General features: G+C 38.3%; 1 protein-coding gene across 1 annotated transcript in view; it reads right to left on the reverse strand.

Annotated features, from left to right (window-relative positions):
- LOC122813623 (vitellogenin-like) overlaps positions 1–25,717 on the reverse strand; it is a 487,128-nt gene that overhangs the window by 257,299 nt on the left and 204,112 nt on the right. The window lies entirely within an intron of this gene.

A 25,717-nucleotide genomic window follows, 5' to 3' on the forward strand; every position in this document is an offset into this window, starting at 1 on the left:
AGGATGCAAGTTTAGCCTTAAGGGTAGCTTATATATTGGTAAGGAGTGGGGCACCATACATGAGGGAGGAAAGGAGGTAGATGGTAGAGAGGTTGAGCTTTGCAGAGTTTGTAAGGATGCGATTATGACGATAAAGCATTCCAAGCTTCTGGTGCATTTTCTTGATGTTGGTTTGAAGGTGAATGTCAAACTTTAGTTGTTCATCAATTGGGTTCCTGTTTTGGCTTACTATAGAGAGAGTTTTTGTTTATTTTGTTGTTTTTGGATGGGGTGAAAAATCATAATTTTAGTTTTTGATGCATTGAGGGCTAGGGGATTGATTAATATCCATGCCTCAGTGCTGTTGAAAGTGACCTGAGTTGCATGCATGAGCTTGGGAAGAGAATCAGTGGAGCAGATGATGGTCGAGTCATCGGCATATTGGACTAGTTTAGTGTTTGGGGTGCAATGGTGAAAATCATTAATGAGGATATTAAATAGTAAAGTACTCAGGATAGAACCTTGGGGGACACCTGTCAGAGTGTTGATGCAGGAAGAGGTACAGTTATTCCACTTTACAGCCTGCTGTCTTTTTGAGAGGTAACTAGAAAACCAATTGATGGAAAATGAGGAAAGATTGAATTGAGATAGTCTGGACAAAAGTAAGGCATGGGAAATGGTATTGACGGCCTTAGATAAGTCTAGTAGGAGGGGAAATACAATATTACCAGAGTCGTGAGCATGGTTGATGTTATCGAGGAAGGATAGAAGGGCTGTGGTGGTACTCTGTGTGGGTCTGAATCCATGCTGAGTTGGATTTAGTAAGTGTTTGTCTAGGAGGCCACAGTCCCTTCCATCTGGCAGCAATTTTACACCCTTCCAATACACAAAGGAGGAAACTCCACAGATATAACTAATTTTAGACCCATAGCCATACTCTCACCACTCTCCAAAATTCTGGAAAAATGTATACACAATTAAGTCTTACAATACCTTCTGCAAGAAAATCTACTTACACCTACCCAACATGGCTTTCACCCCATGCACAGCACTACAACAGCTCTCATGTCTTTCCTAAACTCTGTATCACTAGCTAGAGACAGTAACAAACTTATTTCCTGTCTCTTCATTGACCTCTATAAAGCCTTTGATACAGTCTCTCATAAACTTCTTCTCCTTAAACTAGCAAACTTACACAAATCTCTATCCGCCATATCTTGGTTTAACAGCTCTCTCTCTGATAGACTCCAATCAGTCAAATGGCTCTCAGCGTTCTCCCCTCTTCTTCCTGTTAAAACAGGTGTTCCACTTGGCTCCATCCTTGAGCTACTTCTTTTTAACATCTTTACCAACCTTCTCTACTCTTCCTGTCCTGGATCCTCACTGATACAATACGCAGATGATTCTACACTTATCACTATTGCTGAATCACCAAATCAACTAAAATCAGAAACACAGTCCTTCCTCTTTTAACTCTGTAGAAAACTGGCTATCTGAAAACCAGCTTATCCTCAATCTAAAGAAAACCAAATCACTACTCTTTCTCCCTAAAACCTTAACCACATAGTCTTCCTTCTCCATACTGTCACAAAATAATACTCAAATACAGGTGGATACTAGTACAAAACTCTTAGGTGTTACTATTGATGATAGACTAATCTTTGATTTACACGTCAATAATTGTATCCGAAAAACACATCTCAAGCTAGGTCTCCTCTACAGAAACAAAACATATCTTACCAAGACAGCAAAACTAATGCTTTCAAATGCCTACCTCTTACCCACTTTACTTTATAGCTCCCAAATTCTCACCAGCCTCAACACTGGACTACTAAACAAGTTAGAAACAACTTATAACAGGATTCCCAGATTTGCTGCCCAAACTTCTTACAAGTCCCTTCACTGTCTCTCACTAAAAGAACTAAATTGGCTAGAATTACCTAACCTGCTTCGGTATAATCAGTTTCAGATTATTCATTCCATTCTTTACAAACCCTCTTTCTGTCCAACTATCTCCTCTCTAATCTCTCATTACCTACCCAGTAGATTACTCCGCAGTTCTGACTAAGGCCTACTAAAAATCTACAAACCAAGGACCAAAATGGGTCACCTAGTTTATAGCTTTAACCCTTCCAAGGCCTGGAATAGTCTACCACTAGATATAAGATCCCTTGAACATCCCATCAATTCAAAAGAGCTACAAAAAATACCTTCATGAAAAATGAACTTGCCAGTGTAATTATCCCCCGTAAACACGCCCCTATAACCTTCTACTTCTCTTCTCTCTTGCTTCCCTTCATTAAACAAACTTACTACTTTATCTTCTCCTCTTGGTACATCACTATACAAACATGACTAGTAAAATATTTCAGCTGCGTAACAATTGCACTATTATGTATATAATATGTAATTATGAATGTATCCCTCTGATGAATGTATTTCTATGTATTTCACTTGCCACAGTTTAATGTATGGCACTGTAATGCAATAATGTGTGGTACTGATGAATGTAATGTGTAGCACTGTAATGCAGTAATCTGTGGTACTGATGAACGTATTTCTATATGTATTCAATATGTAAAATTTCTATTTTCTGTTGGAGCCTTTCTCCTCGGGCATCTGATGAAAATGGGCATTTTTAGCCCAGTCAGACAAACCCGGTCAGCAAATATAGAATAAATAAATAAATAAAAATAGTTGCTGGTGAATACACTTTTCAAAAATTTTTGAGATAGGAGCAGAATGGCTATGGGGTGCAAATCGGAGATATTGTTGTTGTTGCCGCCTTTATGCAAGGGAATGATAAATGCTTTTTCCTAGAGGAGGGATACGTAAGATTCTTGGATGGAACAATTACTTAGCATATAGATAGGGAGAGTGATGCCGTTGGCAGCTAACCAGAGGAAGTTAGATGGTAAGTTGTCTGGGGCATTTTAGCATGGTTTTAATTTTTGGAGGATTTTTTTTATACAGTTGACTGGAATGGGTTTAAGGGTGAAGGGAGGGGGGTGGGAGGCATGTGTGGCAGCATGAGAGGAAGTATTTGTGAGAGAAGTGGATGGAGCTAATGGATTGTTATGGAAAGATGTAGTGAGCGTGGCTATAGAGTCGATGAAGAATGAGTTAAATTTAGAGGCTATGATATGATCTGGAGAGCTAGGGTCAGGGCAAGGATTAACTTTTCTATTGGGACTAAGGAGTGTAGAGATGCTACTCCAGAATTTTTTGGGGTTGGATTTGTAATTGCTTTAAAGCTTAGCATAGTAAGATTTGCAGTCAGAAGCAATTTGCTTTTTTAACTTTATTACAGAGTTGTTTGAATTCAGTATGGAAACTAGGTGTTTTGAACTTTTGGTAGAGTTTTCATGATTTATCATGAGTATGCATGAGGGATAGCGTTTCTTTGGAAAGCCAGGGGGCAGTTTTAGATTTTACTCTTTTGGTTCTAGTTGGAGCAAAGTTGTTTAGTAGGTTGATGAATGAAGTATTAAAGTAAGTAACTGCATTACTGAGTGGAAGAGTTTTTAGAGGGTTCCAGTTTATCTGTTTCAAGCAGAACGGGTTGAAATGTAATTATTCTGTAAGTGTAGTGAGGAAGGTGAGTGATGTACGAAGATGGGAAGGTGATCACTGAGGGAATCGGGTAAGGTCCACTATCACAGATATTGTGGGATGGAAAACTAATATCTAGTCCAGGATGCTGCCTGAGGAGTTGTGTTTGTTAGGTCTGGTAGGAGAGTTAATTAATTGAGAGAAATTGTAGAGGTTTACGTTCTGGGGGGTGTTGGCTAAGAGAGTAGCAGTCAAGTTTATATTAACATCTCCTATTAGAAGAGAACCAAGAGAGGATATCCTCAAGTATGGGGATGTTATTTCCAGGTGGGATGTATAGGGCAGCTATAACTATGTTTTTGTGGTCATTGATTTTTTTGGAGGGCTAGGGTTATTTTGTCTGTAGATAATTTGGGTAGAGGGTTGGCGTATGGAGTCACTGTTAGAGAGGAAGAAAAAGGTAGCGCTACTCCAACTCCTTTTTTTTTATTCTGTCATTTCTTATAATTCGTACATGGGAGGGGTGATTTCAGTGTCTTTTAGGTGGCATTACAGCCATATTTCAGAGACTGATACAATGTCAGGCTGGTTATGAGACAGCCAGGCATGGAAATTGGTTAATTTGTTACAAAGGCTGTGGGACATGATAGTAGTGAAAAGAAGAGACTTGTGGAATGAGGGTGATGGAGTAGCAATTGAGTTAGTATGCTGGTTGGCAGGGGGGCCAGGGTTTGGGTGTATGTCCCCGGACAAGAGGATTGAGATAAGTTCAAATAGGAGGGATAAATGTTTTGTAGAGACACTAGGACTGGGGCTCAGGGGATAAGAAAGAATGGGATAAGTACTTTAGGGGATGGGTAGTATTTAAGAGGTGGATAGTAGTCTTCTGTTGAAGAGGAGTGAATGATTAGAGGGGAAGAGGTGAAGTGAAATGAAGCCATTAGTAGGGTTCCTTTTTGGGGTGAGTAGAAGTTATGTGGTAGGAGGGGGAGTGAGTGAGGCCAGGGAGGCAGGTAAGGTGGAGCAAAAGGAAGAGGGAAGAGAGAAGAGGTATTGAGAGTATTGACTTTGGCAGTGTAGTGTACATAATTAATGTAGTGAATTGTGGAGGTATGGTGTGCCCTAAGGGAAGCTGGGATATGTGATTAGGTGGGATATATTAGATAGGTGTAGTAGAGAGGGTGTTTGAATAGAAAGAAGACGAGGAGGAATAATTACTTTGAGGGAGGAGAAAAAGTTAATGGAGACTTGGGAGGGGTAATGTCTGATAGGGTGAGGTGGACTAGGGAGTGGATATGTGATTACAAATGTGGAAGTAGTGGGGTGGGTGGGAATTGCGGGCATGATAGAGGAGTGGATTGAGCCCGGAAGGCGAATAGAGTGGGCAGAGCAGAGAAGGATAAATGAGCATAAGAGAAATTCACCAAAAAGTATCAATGAGGATACAGCCACTGTGACATACACAAGGCTGGAGGCAGGCACAGGTTGAGTGAAATAACAACTGAAAAGTAGGGCCCTCTTTTCAGAGACTGTGGCAAAAAACGAACTAGGTAAACAACAGAAGGGGGAATTAATTATACTGAGAAAAGGTAAAGCAGTGTGGCAGGACAGTAATATAGAAATGATGTGCTATTGATTAAGAATGTGGATGTGTTGCCATCTAGTGGTGAACTTTGAGAAATCTTATTAAGAGAAATTCAGGTGACCAGGGAAAAGAGGTTTTGAGGGGAAGGGAAGGTCCGGGAGTAGGAGACTGCTTTAGAATTGCTACTGTGCACACTGTAGGCAAAATACTTATATTTAGAAAAACACCCTGGCAAAAACAGAAAAACTTTGAGAACATGCACAGAGTACACTCTTAGTAGAGAGTAGGTAGGTAGACCAAGGTGATTTGTTTGTTTCTGGTGCACGTCATTTGAGGAGAAGCACTGGTCTGGCCACAGAGGTGTAGATGTGTGTGTGTGTGTGGGGGGGCACTCGCATTTAATCTGCACGTGCAAGCTGTAATGAGAGAAAGAATGTGTTACAAAAGAAAGGTACAGTGTAAAGCCTAGAGCAACAGAGTGGGGAGGGATAAGGACTGGTCATACAAAATTAGAAATAAGTGTTGTTATTAATTATTAAATGTTATTAACTATTAATCAAGAAAAAAAATCAGACTTATTTAAACAGAACTCAGAAATAAACATATGAGTCCTAGGAAGGGAGGATGGTCCAAATCTCTTCTACATTGATGAGCTGTGGCATGACAAACCATCACTTGACCATCTGAATGTCCTCAACAAATGTAAGTCAATGACTTTTTCAAAAAAATGTACATTAATTAATTTATTCATTCATTGTATTTTCAATCATAAAATATCATAAAACAACAAATGCCCAGCCATTAGCTTCCTTCCTACTTGGTATAATGTAAATGGAACTCATAGGTTCTCTGACAAAGATCTGTCATATGTACCCAAAACATACTTTAAAACAAATAAAGCTGCATGTCCTGACCAAAATCACCATTGCAGTATTTTTGAGATATGGGTGTCACTGCTGATGTCCATCCAGGGTACCAAAACTTTACCTTCCCTAGGTTGTACGCATACATTGGGGTATAAAGATGGATGTTTGAGCATGGATCCCCAAACTGTCTCACTGCCAGACCAAATGCAGATTATGCGTCCATTGTACTGAACGTTACTAGGCCGTTGGTACCTTAGCTCTATTTGTTTATCCAGATAAGTGCCCTGTTGGGGAACCTTCCTTTTTATCTTACAATTTCTTTGTTAAAGCTGTAGAGACAGATTCAAACAAGGACTTGCATACCAAGTGTCTTTTTCGCCAAGACCCGGAAAACGATCACAAAGCTTGCTCTATATGCCAGATGTCCTTTCCTAAAACCCTTAGGTCTAGGATTTCTACTGTCAACAACTTTTTTAAAACCTAGCATCCTAAAAACATCTCCCAGTCCAAAATGGTTGACTGCACAATCCTGAGTATCACTCTGCCTCCAAAGAAAAAAAAATGAAGTGGCCTTGAGTGAATCTGCAGTCCAATGTTTCTGACTGACATACCCAGTGACATTATACAACCCAGAGTATGTCAGGCTACTTCTCTGTAACCCACTACTGAGACTCCTTCAGTAGTTGTCATGGCTCCTGAGGCCTTGCAGACTGCTGATACGTCTGAGGAATTGCTTCTAATTACTTCAGAGGGGCCGCACAGCATCCCTCAGATTTTAGTTAGGGAAGAAATCCTAGGCTCTCTAAAAGAGGTCAGACATGGTTCCAAACCTCTGCATTCAATCCAAGTGGATGTTATGCATAAAACGAAAAAATCAGAAAACTAAGCATGTGGCCTCCTCCCTCAGCAGCTAGAGAGATGGAGTGAGTGGATTTGTCACAAGGGTCATTCAAAGCTATTATGTCTTTGAAACCTCCCACCTTTGAGTCTCCACAACTGCAAGCTATTCCTCTAAGACCTACTCTGGTTTCCTCTTCCTCTGATGAGAAGCAGGACTATTACTCTGACCATTCTCTGGAATGTTCTTCAAAGTTGCGTCCTCCAGGGTAAATTTCTTCCGATGAATGGGACTCCCTCTCACCTGATCCCCCAACTGAGGAAGCTTCTGGGGAGGCTATACAGAACATAATGAGATACTTTGGCTTTTGGAGAGATCCATACAAATATCTGATATTCAGAAGTGGTATTATCCAGTTCCACCTGTGCTTGAGGCTTTCCAGGATACCTTTCAGTCCACCTCTTCTCCACCCAATTCTCAACCACTAGCTTCTAAGAGACCAGACAAATTTTACAAAGGTTTGTAATGACCTAAAATATCTATATACGAAATCAGCCATAGACCCTTCTGCAGTATTTCTCTTTTCAGATAGGTCCTCTAAGCCTCTCTCCAGTGCTAATGCCCTACCTACCTACTTACAAAGACAGATAGGGGCAGAAGGTTTCCACGTCTGCTATCATTGCCTTTAGTGCAATTAATTATTAGATTTAAATGACAAATTATTTAATATCTGTTCTTAACTCCTTAAACAAAGTTATCTTGGATCCTCCAAGAGCAGACTCTAAGCATCAAATGCTGAGCTTACTTTTGCAGGCCAGTCAGATTTCCAGACAGAGCATTAAGTGCAGTTATGAGGCTGCAGATGCTTCTTCTAGGGAACTTCTGCTTCTGCCATTGGAACTGTTATCCGCAGATATGCATGACTTTGCAGTCAGCCTATATGCGAGGATTTTAAATAAAAAATCTAGATTCTCTTTTGGACAAAGACTTACTGTTTGGCTGTCAGTTAGCCAGTCTGTTCAAAACTCTCTAAGACCAAGGTAAGACCATAAAAGACTGCAGACGGATTCTACTCTTCCCCAGCTCCTACATACCAAAGGTACAACCCAGTTAAATTGTGTCTACTTCAGAAGATTGACAAACCAAGAGACTGAATTGCAAAAGACTGAAAATTCAAAATACTGAACACATTTTTAATGCAGGGGGCAAGCCCCCCCCCCCCTGCTCCTCTCATGTGGGGTCTGCACCCCCTACACCCCCTGCTAACTATATATACCAACTTCAAGATCGCACAACAGTGGAGAAGGGGAAAATTCCATCATTCAGTATTTTGACTTTCCAGTCTTTTGGGATTCAGTCTTTTGGTTTTTCAGTCTTCTGAAGTAGACCCATTACATTCAACTTCTTTATTAGAAGAGATCCAAAGACAGTTCAGAAACAAAGAAGGCACCCTAGGAAAAGATACTCTGTAAAATTCCAAAGGGAATCTAAAGCGGGGAGACCACTTTTTGGAGACAAAAACCCTCATCTCAGCCCCATTATCCCTCTTTCTTAAAGACTGTTGCTCTCCCTGGCCAGGTGGAAAGCTATTACCACAAACAAGTGGGTCCTCTCTGTCATTTGGAACTGTGATGCCATGTCTTTGGAATACATTCCCCCCATGAGAGGCATGTCACTATGTCCCCCAAACTAAATATCCCTTCTGACTCCCATTATTCTAGACCTCTTGAATCAAGGTACCATTGAGCAAGTCCCAAAATATTTCATGGAAAAAAAGGTTATATTCCAGGATTTTTCTAGTCCCAAGAAAAGAAGGTCAATTGAGACCCATCTTAGACCCATCTATCCTGAACACTTACCTGAAAGTTCCACATTTCAGAATGCTCTGTCTTAATACTCTTCTACCTTTCGTCCTCCCAAAGGCTTTCTTAGTGTCATTAGATGTGAAGGATGCCTACATATACATTCCCATTCTCCCCTCTTGCATGAGATTCCTCAGGCTTTCTTCTGGCTCCACTCATTTCCAGTTTGCTGCTCTGTCTTTTGGTCTTAACACAGCCCCAACAGTGTTCACAAAGTTTATGATTTCTACAAATCTAGGGCAGCCTTTACTAGGTCAGTCCTGTCCAGACTGGTAGACAACTTTTCTTTTCAATAACCAACCACCCTTCCTTTCTCTTTCAGCTCTGGGAATTACCCATATATCAGGAATACTGCAACAGTGATTTCAGTCAGGACATAATACAGTTGTATAAGAACTTACCATAACAGTGGATATCCTACTGACCACTGTTTTAGTATTCCATCCCACCCTCTATTTCCCTCTTCTCTATATCACTTCCATCTTCAGTTGTCTCTTCCTCTTTGCTGGAGCATTTATTCTCTTACATGGTTATGGGGAAGTTTTCTTACCAATCTGAGCTTTTTCTAGTTGACCAGTCTACTCTCTCAGTAGTCTTCAGGCCACTGTCTCAGAAATAGTCCAAGGATCCATGCTCATACACCCATTCTTATACCCCAGCACACATGAGCTGAGGTCATTCTTTTGGAAGTATGACCTAGAGAATGTAAACCTTTGGTACCTCAGTCAGACATCAGCAGTGACAACCTTTATGTCAGGAATACTGTAACAGTGATTAGATGGACATCTACTGTTATAGTAAGTTTTTACACAACTGTGCACAAACAAAGTAAATATTGTGGGAAGAAATAGCCAGGGAGTTGTTATGGCTAGGCTTGTATAGGCCCTAGGGCCGATAGCTTAGTACCAACCTATGAAACTATGAATGAAAGGAAAACCAAAAACTAATGAATAAATAAACAAAAGGATGTGAAACACACTAAACACATTTATTGTATACCAGATAAGTGCTTTCATCCATAAAAATGTAATCAGACTTCATCAGATAAAGTTACATAACAAAACTAAGCTTAAATACCCCCACTCAGAAGGACAAGTTCCCTCCAAAAATTCCATTAATTTAAAATTTAAAGGAATTTTTAAATGAAGGGAATTTCTGGAGGGAACTTGTCCTTCTGAGTGGGGGTATTTAAGTTTAGTTTTGTTATGTAACTTTATCTGATGAAGTCTGATTAAATTTTTACGAATGAAAGCGCTTTTCTGGTCTTACACAACTGTACTTTCCTGCTGTCGTTGTCAGTCCTGGAACTCACTATCTGACAAAATATGAATATCATATTTCACAGCCTTCATGAATTCATGTAGGGAGCACATCCTTAAATTTGCAAAATACATAAAATGTGGTATTATATGACTTCATGCACTTTCCTTCTTCATCTCACTTACTTTTCCAAATACACCCTACAACAACATAACAGTTTTATCAATTCTACTAACACTGTTAATACTTTCCTTATCTCTCACCATCTTAGTTTTCCCATGATTTAATTATAATACTTTACCTACCTTTCTCACAGTCCTCACCCACTACTCTAACTTTTCTCCCTGGTAGGAGATGACATATCATCTATTACTCCAGTCTTATAGTCAATGTATGAATAAATATTTTGATTTTAAATTTATTATATTCAGTGTATTTTTGTATTTTTCATATATTAAATGCCTTGCTGTAGTAAAGTAAAGTGTAGTTCCTCATATGTCTGTGTACTATGTTACTACTGCTCTGGACCTTTACAATATTTGGGTTTGCCTCTGAAGCTTCACTTGGTAAAAAAAAAAGAGAGATGTTCCTCTTTAGGATGTCTCAGATTCCTCAGAATCCGAGGATGAGGAAGAATGCTGAACTCCTCCCCCTTAGTCCTTCCCTGACTCTGACTCAGATAATACCCTGTCTTCTGCTTTTTCCCTTGGGGATGCAGTCAATGTTCTGATTCTTGGGTCTTCCTGCATTGCAGAAGCCTGTGACCAACCTAATTCCCGATTCTTTACACCATCTCTAGCTGACAGACATTTGAGGACCAATGTCTGAATGACAGGATGTAAGAGGGGCAGTGATCGGCGCCATCTTTAGTTCTTTCTAGCCATGCAGTCTGATGTGCTACTCCATTAGTTGAACACATTTTTCCAGAGTTTCCTGCAACCTGCTTTCAGATAAGTACCTTGTTGAGAAAAGGGTCTTCTAATTAATGTTTAAAAATTTCAGTAACTGCTTGATGTGTGGAAAGCAAATCCTGCATAATTATTTCCATTCCTTTTGTTTTTTAGGGCATTAGCACAGTATTTTTTGCTGTTGGGCTTGTGATAGGTTTCACTCAAAAACCTTTAAGGGTAGGACCAAAGTCCTTGCAGCCCACATAGTGTCCTTGGACCAAGCTCCATCTACTTCCAATGCCTTGACTTCAGTTAGTTCCATGCCCAACAAATATAAAGACAGACAAATGAAGGAGAATGATTCTGCAGATGAAGGGGAACTTTCCACATCCACAGTTAGGTCAGTAAACTACTGAAGTAAAAGTGCCTTTGCAACCTCTGGTCTAATGGCCACTAAGCTTGAGCCTTCTGGCATGACCCCCTCAGGATGCCAACATGGAAGGAGGCCATGCGGTTATTACTACTTCAACTCTGACATCCCTTAGGTCCGTAGCCACTCAGCAGGCTTTGGCTTCTGATGTTCAGGTGCTGGTTACCTAAGAAGATAGTTTTACTTCTTCAGCAGTTGTGTACAAAAAAACTTCAGGGAACCAGAAAGAGGTCACAGTCCTCTAACTGCATACTGAGGCCTTACTTTTAAAACCTCAGATGCCTAAACCAAACAGACCAGTTAGCTTACCTCAGCCTATGACCCAGTCTGCAGCTGCTTCAGCCCAGAATGAGGTACAGGAATTGCTTAAGATATCTCAAAGTTTGTGGGTTTTATGAAGTCCAGGTAGCCCAGCCAACCATAGGTGTCTGCCACTGAAGCTTCTCCTGGTAAAATAAAGTGATGTTTTTATTCATGAGGTCTCAGAGTCATCAGAATCCAAGGATGAGGAAGAGTTGTTTTATGCTGAACTCTTCTCCCTTAGTCCTTCCCTGACTTGGAATCATATGATTCTCCCCTTGAGGGTTTATACTTAGAGGACACCTTGCACAAGATGAAGCTGGCATTTAAATGAGAGAGCAAAGACTTTTCTCAGGTCTAAACTCATTACAGAGAAATTTTAAGCATTACCTTCCTCAGACCACTGAATATTCTCATAGTTTATGTAGTTCTAGATTATGTCTTTGATGATATCTGTATGAACACTGACTTTTTGCTACCCATGTCTGGAAATCTGGATAATTTTTTATACAGTGCTTAACATCCACAAGCACCTCTACAAGAACCCTCAAGCAGATCCTTTAGTAGTATCTGATGAATCCACCAAGGGTGCCTCGAAGGGTGCAGCTAAACTTCTTTTGCCTAATGACAGAAAAAGTAGACTGTTAGATATGTTTGGAAAAAAGACCTATGAGGGATTTTAACTGCAAATTTCATATGTTAAAGTACTTAGACTCCTAATAAGAACACACCATTGCTAAGTCAGAAGGCATTACAGGCAAGGTCCTACAGAGATATGTACAGGAGACAGCTATATCAACACTTGAGGTATCCAGGTATTCACTGAAATGTGGTTGCTGTGCATTGGATGCAACATGTAGAGCAACTTCTGCAAGTTCTGTCATTTGTAGACATGCCTAGCTGAAGACCTAGCCACTCTCAGACCAAGTAAAGGCCGAACTCCTGGATGCCCCACTGGATAAAGAGTTCTTATTTAGTCCCACTGCAGAGAAAGTGAAAAATTAGACAAAAAGGGATAAATATCAAACCTATAAAATAATTTTGTCTCCCACACCTATATATAACAGGAATTATCCTTCTAAATCATGAGCCCTCTGCCTCCAAGACAAGAAAGTTGGAGGCTTCCCTGGGCCAGGAAACCATGACTTTGCACAACAACCCCCTCCCCATTGCTAAATCCAGTCCCCCTTGCATCCAGCAGGGAGACTTTCTTTCTTCTTACAGAAGTAGAAACTCATCATAGGTTCATAGGTGTGTACTAGGCTAATGGTCCTGTAGCTTTTATAAGCCTAGCCCATAGGATTACCCTGGCATTGCGTCACCAGTGGGGACAGTGGGTCCTAAATATCATAGAAAAAGGCTATTCCATTCAATTCAGGGAAAGACCCTTTCTTAGAGATGCCAAAGCCCCAAAAGGCCAAGAGGATCTTCTGTCCCTTCCTCTTACTAGAACTTCTGCAACAGGGGTCCATTTAACTATCCCTCCAGCAGAGGAGGGCACAGGACTTTACTCAAGGATCTTTCTAGTCCCAAAAAAGAAAAACACCTGGAAATCATTCTTAGACTTGTCAAAGTTAAACATTTTTCTGAAGATTTCCAAATCCAAAATGGTAATCCTACATAAACTATTACCCATAATCTTTAAAGGAGCATATATAGTTACCATAGACCTAAAGAATCCCTACCTTCATATTCCTATAGCAAAGGAGAATAGGAGATAACTCTGCTTTGTGGCAGCAGGATTACCCTACCAATTTTGTGCTTTACCGTTTGGTTTATGCACTGCTCCCAGATTTATAGCCCATTACAAAATCCTTAGGGGTTCATATTTTCCCTTACCTAGATGACGCCTCATTCAGGGAAAATCCATGCTGGAATTTCAACCAAACGTGTGTGTGCATGTGTGCGTATGTCTGTGTGTGTGCGGTGTATGTGTGTGTGTGTGTGTGTGTGTGTGTGTGTGTGTGTGTGTGTATGTATGTTTATAGATGTATACATATATATGGGTGCACCACATACAATCTAAAACACCCAATGTCAGCTGCAATAATATTGACCACAAAAGACTGAAAACAACATAAACGACACAGTTCTGCACATGCACTAAAAAACAAGCTTGGCACATACAAAATCAGACTTTGAAAACAACAAATACAAACATTGTTTTTTGCAAGCAGGCAACCCCCCCCACCGCACCCCCATCACCCCCCCTGTTAATTTTATATATATATTAATTCCAAAATCACACCAACACAGGATCAGGGCAAATTTCCCATCTCCTGAATTTGTGTGATCTCACCCACCTGTCAGTCATCTGTCTAGTCAACAATGTGCAGTTGACTGGACAGTTGTTGACCTTATGCACACTCGATAAATTCACTAGCACCCACCACACACATGCATACATACACATAGACACACACAAGCACACACACACACACAAAAAAAAAAATATATATATATATATATATATATATATATATATATATATATATAGGGATCTTCTTCATTTCATTGAAAACTCATTTCACTGAAACTCATTTCATTGAAACTGAGCTGCCTAAGCACAATTTTTCAAAGCTCACTTCACTGAAAACTAATTTGACTGAAACTCACTTCGCTGAAAGGTATATGCCCTGTTCCCCACTGTAGTGCGATCCTGGAGTTACCACAAACACACACACACACACACACACACACACACACACACACACACACACACACACAAACAGACACACACACACACCTCTATTGGCAAATTCACCATTAAATATGGCTGTACATTTGCTGACAGAGTGTACTACTGCCTTTCGTTATGAAAAGGACTCAGTTCAGAGTTTATTAAATGGAAGCTAGTCAACTGTTCTGTTTTGTTTTTTTTTTTGTATGGGATGTGCTTTTGATTATGGTAATTGGCCATGTGTTTTAATATTTAATATATCAAACTTTCAGCATGTGTGCAAGGGGGATTTTGGGTTAAGGTTAAGGTTTGGATTAGAACAATGGCTATCTTTGAGGATAGTTTTAAGTCTTGTCTGTGTGTGTGTGTGTGTGTGTGTGTGTGTGTGTGTGTGTGTGTGTGTGTGTGGGCATACTATTGCATAGGAAGCCTATATGAATGCCTTGTGCAGTGGTAATGTTAGGGTAATATGCAGAGTTGCAGTTACAGGCAGTGTTAGGGGTCAGCACACATGGTTTAGGTGGTGCAAGGGGTCCATATGGAGTGCTTTTTGGTTTTATGGAAAAATACTTGTGGAAAACTGTAATGTGTGAAATATCAAATATTTAATTTTTCCAGGGCAGAACTACATCATTCTTTGCTGATACAACATTATACCTGCATCAATAATGCTGTAAAAAATGTAATACAAAACCAGGAACTGCCTAACAAAATCACTGGGAAGGAATTTTAAATAATTACATTGTAGTTTTAGCAGCCGAGTGATATAAATTATTGTTTGCATGTTTAGTGATACCATAGGAGACTAGTTTCCTTGTTACTGGGACTAGTTTGAGAAAGTCATAGGAAATCAGTCTGTTAAACATCAAACTACGATTTTGTTCAGTAAAGGGACTATGGATTATTTATATGAAACAGTAGGGCACCAATTTTCAAACTGCTGTATCAAACCTCACACACTGCTTGAAAATGCCTGCCAAAGGACTGATATTGTGTGCTGTGTGAGAATGCAATTTTAATTTGTTTGGTTGTTCTTGTTATCATCATCATCATCATCCTCACCATTAAAATACGAGTGCTGGCACCAGCAGCTAAACATGGCTCAGAAGAAATATTCTGCTGCCATTGCTCTTTGAGAAATATTTATGCTCATTCACTCCTGTCACAATGCAGCTAGTAGCTCACTGACTGTATCATCTTATACCTCTGACATATATGATGCACAGCATCTGCTCAAGACAATCATAGAGAATTACAAATGAACTGCTTCATGTCTTCATCACATAGGAACTGGAGTGTCATTATTTACTGCACCCTCTGAAGTTGCTGTTTAGGAGGAGGTTGTAAGATCAGGGTAGCACAGTCATTTGTGTAGCACTACTAGTGCAGCTAAGGCACAGGACAGTATAAGTCCCACCCTGAGTCTGGCACACAACTTCAGGAAGTAGGACATCTCACAGCTTAGTTTGTGGAACACATGAATGTTGAAGGAGACAGAGAATTTCAAACTGGTGTCTGTTTCTGCAGTACTGCTGGCTTGTGTACATAGAGATGTCTAATCAAATTCATGACCTGAGGTATTTGCCCTTTGCTACAGTATGATAAAGCTCTGACTCTCACTAACCGAGCTGGCATCACCTTGAAGCTGTTTGCTGGAGGAGTGAGACAATACTGGATCATCCATCCCAGGGAGAAGGAGGTGGCACAGTTTACAGCGATGCCCACCAAGCAGGATTACATAGATATAGGCTTCACTATGATGACTGACATACAGTACTGAGAGGTTCCCATAGCTAAATCAACAATGATTGATTGATATTGAAATTTATGTATTACATCATCTTTAAATTAACAATGATTGAACGATATGTAAACAGGTGTTTGTCATGCTGCACCCCGCTGCACCATCTTGTGTACTAAAGCTAAACGTAACCCTAACCGTATCCCTCCTCCAACTCTACAGATAATGTTACTAAAAACCCTTTCTCTAATAGTACCACTACACAAGATAAAAGGACACGGACTCACAACACAAAACATGAACAACAGTGATTCGATCTCTTTACCTAATTCTCATTTTAATCCTAGCATTCGAACATTTGCATATTCACAATTGCTATAACACAGTCTTGCACATTTTCACAACCACCACTTTATGTGATTGACACAAATGAGGATTCACTCATTTGTGCATTCTCTCAGTTTTACACCCACAAAAACCTTTCTACCAAATGTATATTCTATCGTTTGAGTTATGACCATATTCTAGAGTTGTTATGTGTTTTATTGTGGCATGCATTTATAACGTGCTGCTGGTTTTGGTAAATTTCATTGGTAGTTACAGTAGTTGACTTATAATATAGTTTAACTGCATCAGTTCGACTGTAATATAATTTCTGGAGTTATTCTCTTTCTCCTTGGTTCAACGAACATGAAGTTAGTATATTTAATTCTGGGGGGGAGGGGTGTTGGGGGTGGAGCCTTGTTTTTGCTTTATGCTTTTTTTAAGTGATTACAAGTGTAAGATGTGCATTAACATTTGTGATCACTTTTGTTCAGAGGTTTTTTTTTTTTAATTAAAAATGTTTGTGATCACCAATGAACTTTTTTTGAAGTATTTTCTGTCAATGAAAGTTCATTGACTATGTAAAGAAATGCAATTACATCTCTCTCTCTCCTTATTTAAGTCACAGTGTTGTACTGTATATTATCATTTTAAAAGCTCCAGCAGGAAATGCTGTCTGACTAATTAGTGCTGCAGTAATCGAATCATATATGTCCATTCTGAATACCCTGTCAATGAATTCTACAAAGCTTATAGAACTCCACAAAGGGTGTTTGTGACTAAATGATTCCACTTCTAAACTAGTACTTGTTTTCTGGAATCATCTGCCTACAGAAGTGAAAAAGTAGCAGTCTATGCATACATTTAAAAGTGAATAAAAATAATGCCAAATCAATGGTTTTACCTGCTGTTCATACTTTGTTAAAAGCCAAGCTACTTTGCCACATCTAATTATAACAGAGTTTTCCATGTCATTTAGACCTGCTGCATGCCAAAAATTTAATTTCACTTGCCACTTACACTCTTTGCAATCTAACAGTAATTTTAAGCTTTTTTGCTATAAGTAAAAAGAAAACTCTTCCAAAATAAAAATTTAAAATAACTGGCTGTGCAATCCATAGCATGCTCAGAACATGTATTATCTATATCCTGATTCCTAATTATATACATATGCTTATAAATTCTTGTATAAAGACATTGATATGTTCTGCCTGTATATGTTGCTTTATATCATGCACAGCAAGCAACATAAATTATATTTCTGGCTTTGCAAGTGAATCATGTCTGGCTTTGCAAGTGAATACTTTTGAAATTCTGCAAATTTCCGTCTAGCAGTATTTTTGACTTGCTCACAATCAAATATTGACACTGATCACAGTCGCCACAAATATTTATTTCTCCCTTATATATTTTACCTCCTCAGCCATTTTGTAATATTTCTTTCAAGGTTCTGTTAAAGACAAACCTGAGACTCTTCCTTAAGATTTTAGCTGTACAAAAAAAAAAGACTTTTTAACTTACTCCAGTTGTTATTTTTAACATGTCATATATTCTCTGAGCTAATAGAGTTGACTAACATCATGGATAAATATTGTCTTCTCTCGAATCACTATGATTGCTAGCAGACCAGTCATCTAAATGCAAGATTTATATTTGTCATTTCTCCCAATTAAAACCTATGTGTACTCTGCATCTACAAGGTTTTTGGGGTAATTCCTGTCAAAGAATCCCTTCTTTAGTTTGCTAGCCTCAAATAAATAATCTGCTTGATTATTTATTAATCTATCTGTCCTTATAAATTGAACTTTTATTTATTTATTTATTTGCATTTGTTTACCAGGATGGTCCAGCTGGGCCAGAAGTGCCCATTTTCAGTGGAGTCCTTGGGAGAAAAGCTCCACATATAAAGTCATTTCACATACAATACAGAATTTACATTAATAAAGACATTTAGTACATATTAGTGACAGCTTAATAGAATTAGTGAAACAACAGCACATAAGCAATCATTCTCAAATGAACGATATTATATAGCAATGTAGAGTATATACATGAGAACATTCCATATGAGAAGTTTTCAGCTATCAGAATTTACATATAGGACACCATGTAGTAAAAGCAGATATAGGAATTAGAGACTAGGTACTTAACCTTTTCACACGTTTAGGTGGTGTAATATCTGAGCAATATGAGAATATGAGTCCTGTTTCAGGAATCAGCAAAGTCGGTGGATATTGTTGCAGGTATAAGTGGTGGCATGATATTAGGGTGAGCCGCAAGAGTACCTGAATGTCTCGCCTGGTTCAATGGTAGGTCTATAAGGGTTAGGAAGAGAAGGAACTTTTATTATATTTATCTTTACCCAAGGGGATACCTTCTGCTGCCTTCTGCTATAGGATTGGCAACATTACTAGATACATTTTTCTTTTCTTTAGAAGTGTGCAGAACTTGTTCCACTTGTCCTTTTTACCATAAAAGCAAATCTAAAAAGGCAAATGATACCTTTATGAACCTTGTAAATGCAGAATAAACACAGATTTTATAGCTGCATCAAGATCTTTGCAAAACTTGAGTCAGATGGGGTATTTTTCTTTATTTTGGGGTTCTTCCATTTGGGCTTCACTGGCTGAAATATCTGCAGGCCCACTTTTCAAAACAATGAAGGTCTGAATATTCCATCTTCTAATAAAAATGCTGCTGTAACTCAACTGGAAAATGGGGAGAGTAATGTAACTATGGGCAATATTTTAGAAGGGTTTTATAGCTACAGGAGAATCCTTTTGGAGGGTTGAGCATTATGTGTGATGCTGCAGTTGTGCCACCCCTGCATGAAGAGTTTTTAATAATAGAAAAAGACTTACTTAGAATCAAAGGCTTTTTGAACAGAAGATGTTGGCTAAAACAGTACCAAGAGAACTTAATGCTGTGAGACTTCCTACAGGAAACAATTACCCTACTCAATTCATTAATGACAGGCCCTGAATGGCCCCAGGGCTTATGTATACATTAATACTAAATGACTTTAACAAAAATTAAAAGAGAACATTGAAATATAAAGTCAGAACATTATATACTGATAAAGTGAGTGCTTGGGAACTTACACAATGCTTATCTGCCCTATATGTTTGGGTTGCCAAAGGTGCATTAAGACATTTTCAACACCTCCTTAAGGCCCATAGTCTCATGTAAAGGGGCAAAACTGGAGCCATAGCGGTATATGTTGAGAAGTTCATTAATCTAGCTGCCCAGCAAACTGATTCATACATCAAAGTCTCCTTTGACCTTATACAAAATTTGAAAAATGTGACTCTGAGAGACTTGGACTTCTTGCTAACTGTGAATGTGAAATCATTATAGTCCATAATTCCCAAAGATGAGGGGGTAGAAATGTTATCCAATTATCTGTATAGGAAGTCTAACTAGATGTTGAAGGTGCATTTGTTAACAGAAATATTAGATGTGTTATTATATAATTTTGTGTCTTTTGAAGGCAAAATCTTTAGAACAAAAGACTAGTGTAGCTATGAGGGAGGCAGTTATGTCAATTTATATGACAGTTTGAGAAAAAAATATTTTTAATAGTTTTTATAGGTCATGTATTACATTTTATAATTGCTTTATTGATGACATTTTTATTGTTTGATCTAGGTCAAAAGAAGACCTTACAGTTTTTATTGTGCTAAATCAGGTCAATGAGCATATATTTTCATAAACTGAATCTTCATATATTGTGAAGGTAATAGTCCTTCGCAATACTTTACTTTCCTATATTTTCCTAAAATTTAATTAAAACAGGAAATTACTTAAAACAAGGTACTAACATCCTAAGAATTTGTCTTTTTTGCTCATCTAGGCTAACAATTAAAATCCCCAACAATAATGATATCAGTTTGAATGATGTCAAAAGGTTTTAGGCATTGAAGCCAAATCACATAACCAGAAATGTAACCCACAGGTCCAGCTGGGAATCACCTAATGTCCTTCTGTCTTGCACACTTCTGGAATTTTCTACTATCACCTATCCACATCACCAGCAGTCTCTCCTCATTTAAAACCTTGCTGCACTCACACATAACTTCACAATGGAAGTGCTCCTGTTCTCATCCTACCTAATCCTTCTAATACCACTTCCTACTTTCCTAGAACTAAATACGCCATCACTGCCTCCTATAGTTCCACAGCTCTATTGAACTATTTGACCAACTACTTAACAGTTACCCTATGCTGCTACTTTTGTAAAAAAAATGCTTTTATTGGTGTTTAATGACCTATACTGACGTATTATATCATTGTTAACCTTTTCTTTTCATATTTACTTTAAATTCCTATGAGATAATCTGTAATGTTTATGTACAATGTGTACTATGTATTTGTATTTTTCTGGAGCTTTTCTCCCCAGGACTCCATTGAAAACAGGCTCCTTGGACTATCCTAGCAAGCAAACTGCAAATAAACAAATAAATAATAATAACTTATATTAGTGTTCTAAATCCAAAAGCACTGTAGGAATCCATTTGTATCAGTTTAGTTACTATGACTGTGGTACATTAAAAGGATAGTTCCTATTGATTGTGGAAGTTAAGCACAATGTTTTTTTCTAGTTGTTGCCTAAGATTCACAGACTAGGCTTATCTCCAGCACACCTATTGTCTCGGGGGGGGGGGGGATCACTCATTGAGCCATTGTGTCTGAGTTTCTGGATGTTTGTTTAAAGATTATTCTGATTTGGGTACATTAAAGACTCTCTCTCCTCTCTCTCTCTCTCTATATATATATATATATATATATATATATTTATATAAGGTTAGTGATATGAGCAAGTGTTTTTTTCCGGTGTATAAAAAAGGAAATGCTTGCATGAGTGAACATACTTTGAAATGGGATATATACTGGGGGCCTTTTGTATAAGATTGCATTGCAGCAGGGTAAATGAATTTGCCCATACCTCACTGTTTTGTAATCTTGGAGTTAGTATGTATTATTAGCAGGTGATATTGGAGTTGTAGGGCGGGCTTGCCCCTGCAAAAAAATTAATTTGAGTTTTTATATTTTCAGTCACTTTGGATTCTGTCTAAAGAGATCCCTCTTTGAACATCCACTGTTGTGAACGTTCGATATTTCATGAGACAATGGTGTATATATGAAGAAAAACTCAACCTGACAAAGAAAGGTTTTGGTGATGACTCATCCTAATAAAAACACTGCTTCATCATAATAGAGTGGTGCTTTGTTTCTTCATTTGCTATTGTTGTTGACACTAGCACTTTTATTTCAGTGTGTGTGTGTGTGTCTCTCTCTCTCTATAATATATAATATATATATATATATATATATATATATATATATATAGTTATATATAGTTATATCTATCTACATATATATATATATATATATATGTATATATATATATATATATATATATATATATATATATATATATATATATATATATATATACACACACACACACACACACATTGGTGATTTGGAAACACTGACTAATGTTCCCCAAAACTGGCATAAGTATTCCCTGATGATAAGTGGGTTGAGGAACAGTCCTACTATAGTTTTTGCCAGGGACTCATGCTGCTAATGGTTAGAAGGGTACAGAACAATGAGCAGTCTCACTAAAAAGTGGAATAGAAAGTTGTAAAACTTGTGAGAATGAAACAAAGATAGAGAGAGGTGGTAGAATACAGTCTTGTGTCTTTCGGCTTTTCCCGGTTAGGGGTCGCCACAGCGGAACTCCAGTCCGCTAATGATTGGCAGTAGATTTTTACGTGCTGGCTTGCCGGGCCTAACGCACAACCTTCAACGAAGGAACGCCCATTCACGCATGTCGCCACAGAAGACGCTCTAACTGAGAATCGAACGGGCAACGTCTAACTGTGAGGCGACAACGCTACCGCAGCACCACCACCACAGCAATAGGTGGTAGAATACAGTGGCATTCCAAAATTGACAATGTCCTTTTTCTTTGAGACAAAGAGGAGCCAGTGCTGGAGTGACACCCATATCTGAATCTAAACAGAAAGAGAAAATGTAAAGGCAAACAATTTTCAACTGAAGATGCAGTTCCAACAAACCCAAGCCACAGTTCTACAATGTCTGGCACCTTCTAGATTAAAAGTCAATAAGCAGTGGTAGTTTTAGGCAAGAGAGACTTTTATTTAACTGAAGACTGGCTACAAAGATGGGCACCCTGGCACAGCACTGGATTCAAATGTGTTCATGTCAGAAAAGTCACATGCTGATGTTACACTTGCATATTACTGAATGACCTATATTTTACTTGGTGTATATGATCATTATGAGACACAGAATAGTGTCAGTGTATAGAAACTAATGTTTTGTCTTTTATGTTGGATTTGAGATTTTGACCCTCAAAACTGAGACCCTGCTGGGATGCAAAAAATCAGAAGACTTTATCTCTCTGTTAGTTAGCTGTAACATAGACATCAAACTTGCCCCCGTTTGTTGATGAAAAAAAGTATTTATTATTCATTGTTTTTTTAAACACCTTTATTGAAATATTACTTGTGACATTGTTTTGGTGATAATCATCACATGTTGATATATATATATATATAATGTGTGTGCGTGTGTGTGTGTGTATAGAGAGAGAGAGAGAGCAAATAAAACTGCATGGATGGTGTGTGACATCATTGCAGAATGGGTGTTGCAGTAAGATGGTAAAGTTATGATTATGTAATTTAAAAATTCTTGTGGAACACTTTCCTACCATGCAGCAGGTTCAAATTTATGGGCTATAACATTCATTTTCCTGCCAGCCAATACCTCCTCATTTATATATGATCAAGATATAATCTAAAATAGTAGTTTGCTTGTGTTGTATGAAAGCAAATCCTTCAAATCTTGGGCAAAAGTGCAGAAGTGAATAGTGCTGCTGTTCACCTATTGAGCAATACATGGGGCTGTTCACCTGTTGAGCAATACATGGGGCTGTTCACCTGTTGAGCAATACATGGGGCTGTGCAATATATGATACAATTAGCTACTGTTTAGGAAAAAAATAGTTGCCATGCTCTTGTTCTTTTTCTGCCACTATTCATTTGACACTAAGCACTGCTAAATTATCTTGTACTTTTAGCAGAGTTAACAAATTATGATTTCCAAACACCTTGTCAAGATGAAGACTTCAAGTCCTACTGTGAAGATACTGGCTTTTGGCATCATTACCATAACATATAAGTCAACACAATGATTGCTTCAGGTCACCACAGTGACCCAGACATGATGTCTCTATAGAAGATATGAGGCAGACTGTGTTAACAAGCTGTCATGACATACCTTGACATCATTCTGTGATTCTGTGTTGGGAAAATATGCAGCTCTCTAAACAGATGTGGCACCCATATAGTCATAAAGTTACAGCAGTGGAGTATCACTGAATTTTTACAAAAGCATGAACAGGACCATTTTGTTGCACATCACTGAATAACAAAATATCTCAAGTATACATTTTATAAAATTAAATTGTTTTTAACAAATTCAGTGCATTGACTATTTGCTTGTCCATCTATTGTGGGGTCTTTTTCTAGTTCTAATTTTACTCTCTCAATTCAATAATTAGTTTGTCTGAAGTAAAAATTTATTGTATGTGGCACAAAATTGTAAGATTCAATGAGTACACGCCAATGTCAATTTGGATATCACTCTTGAAAACTCACTATTACAAAATGGAGAATTCCTCTACAGGAAGGTGAGTGTTGACAGGACTACAAATGTCATTTTGTCTACTTATAGGAATATATGTGATCTGTTGTTTTTAGAGATAAGGCTTTTGGATGGTATTTATGTGTTTAGCAGTCATGTTCTATGTCAATTATATTCTGTACATGGTTTTATAGAAGTTGGAGCTTGTCATGTTCTCTGTTAAACATATATTGTACATGGCTGCATAGATGTCAAAGGAAGGCACAGGAGTTTCCCATTTGTCATAGCTCTGATGTTGTCCAAATCTCTTCATAGTTGCAATTTAATGTGAAATAGTATCTTGGACATATTTTCTCAATGTTGGTTTACAGCTTAATCCATTGCTCATTATATGTGAGTTTGAGCCTGCAACCATGAAAAGTTTTCCAAAGAATTTCAGTACAGCCAAAGTCACAGGTTACTAATTCCACCTGAGTCAAAATATTTGTCTTAAAGTTCAAAATGTTGGCTTCTGTTACCATTACCATCAAGATCAATCATTTAGATAATTTGTGAAACATTTGCTTTCCCTGGCATTTCTTCCATATAACGAGATACCAAGTGCTTTTACCACTTTATGTAGTGCAGCACCAGAAGAATAAGTGGAATTAGTGTCTTATTTTGATCAGTGTTATGTGCTTTTTGGAAAACAGAAGTTTTCTACACATTTCTCACCTACACCTCACCTGGTTCCAGTTTTCCCATCCACTTTGTGGTCTGTGTATGATGTCAAAAATGCCGGTTTGCCGCAAATACAAGATCTTTCTGAAGGATGGCGTAAGTGTCTGAGGAGTCTACTTGGCTGTTGAAATTGATAAATTGATCTGAGTGATATTAAGACCTGTATTGTGATGAAGAAGAAGATTGTGAAGGATCAGAGGAGGATCAATCAGGTCTGTGTTTATCTATCAGGAGATGTGAAATTTGTTTAACACAGTCAGTAATATTCTTTTCTGCATTGTTGTTCAAGATTTGAAGGATTTTCTCTCTCTCTCTTTCTCTTGCAGCAGATTATAGTACTCCACCTAGGAAAAGTACTGTTGACAGAAATAGATGCATCGTTCATATTTTACAGCCCAGAACAGAGAACTCCATTACATTATTGCAACTCATCTCTGAGCAGTTACAGATGTAGTCACAGCTAAACTGCTAAACTGATCTTGATGTTGTACAATGTCATGCTGCCATCTCTAGGTGTTACTAACTTAGTATAAAAATTAAGCATTCGGTCACTTTGTTGACATTATCATGCGGTACACTAGTTAGGTATGTATACTCATGGCTACTTCGATAGTTGTAAAACAGTCGACTGTTAAATGGTAGTCATCACACGGCAGGTTACCTTTATGTATTTCACAGCAACTTCAAGCAGTAGACTATGATGACAAGTATCTACAGGTACATATTAATACTGTCCACCTGATTTTATATCACTACTGTGACTTATGCATGCTTGCTATGATGTAACTGACAACATTCTTCTTTCTTTTTCTTCACATAGCATATCTGGTTATCTACTGCATTGTGCTGTACTTTCCTGTGTCATAGTACAATAGAAGTTACAAGATTCACAAGTGTCAAGATTTTGTTGCTTAGACATTTCCGCATGAGTTATCATTTCTGAAATAATGAAGGTTCGATATATGCCACTGGCTTAGTGGGAGTAACTCATTCAACAAAAGGGAGACAGATAG

This window comes from Protopterus annectens, chromosome 10.part0, assembly GCF_019279795.1.
Source record: "Protopterus annectens isolate FY-2018-M chromosome 10.part0, PAN1.0, whole genome shotgun sequence".
Classification (NCBI taxonomy): Eukaryota; Metazoa; Chordata; order Ceratodontiformes; family Protopteridae; genus Protopterus; species Protopterus annectens.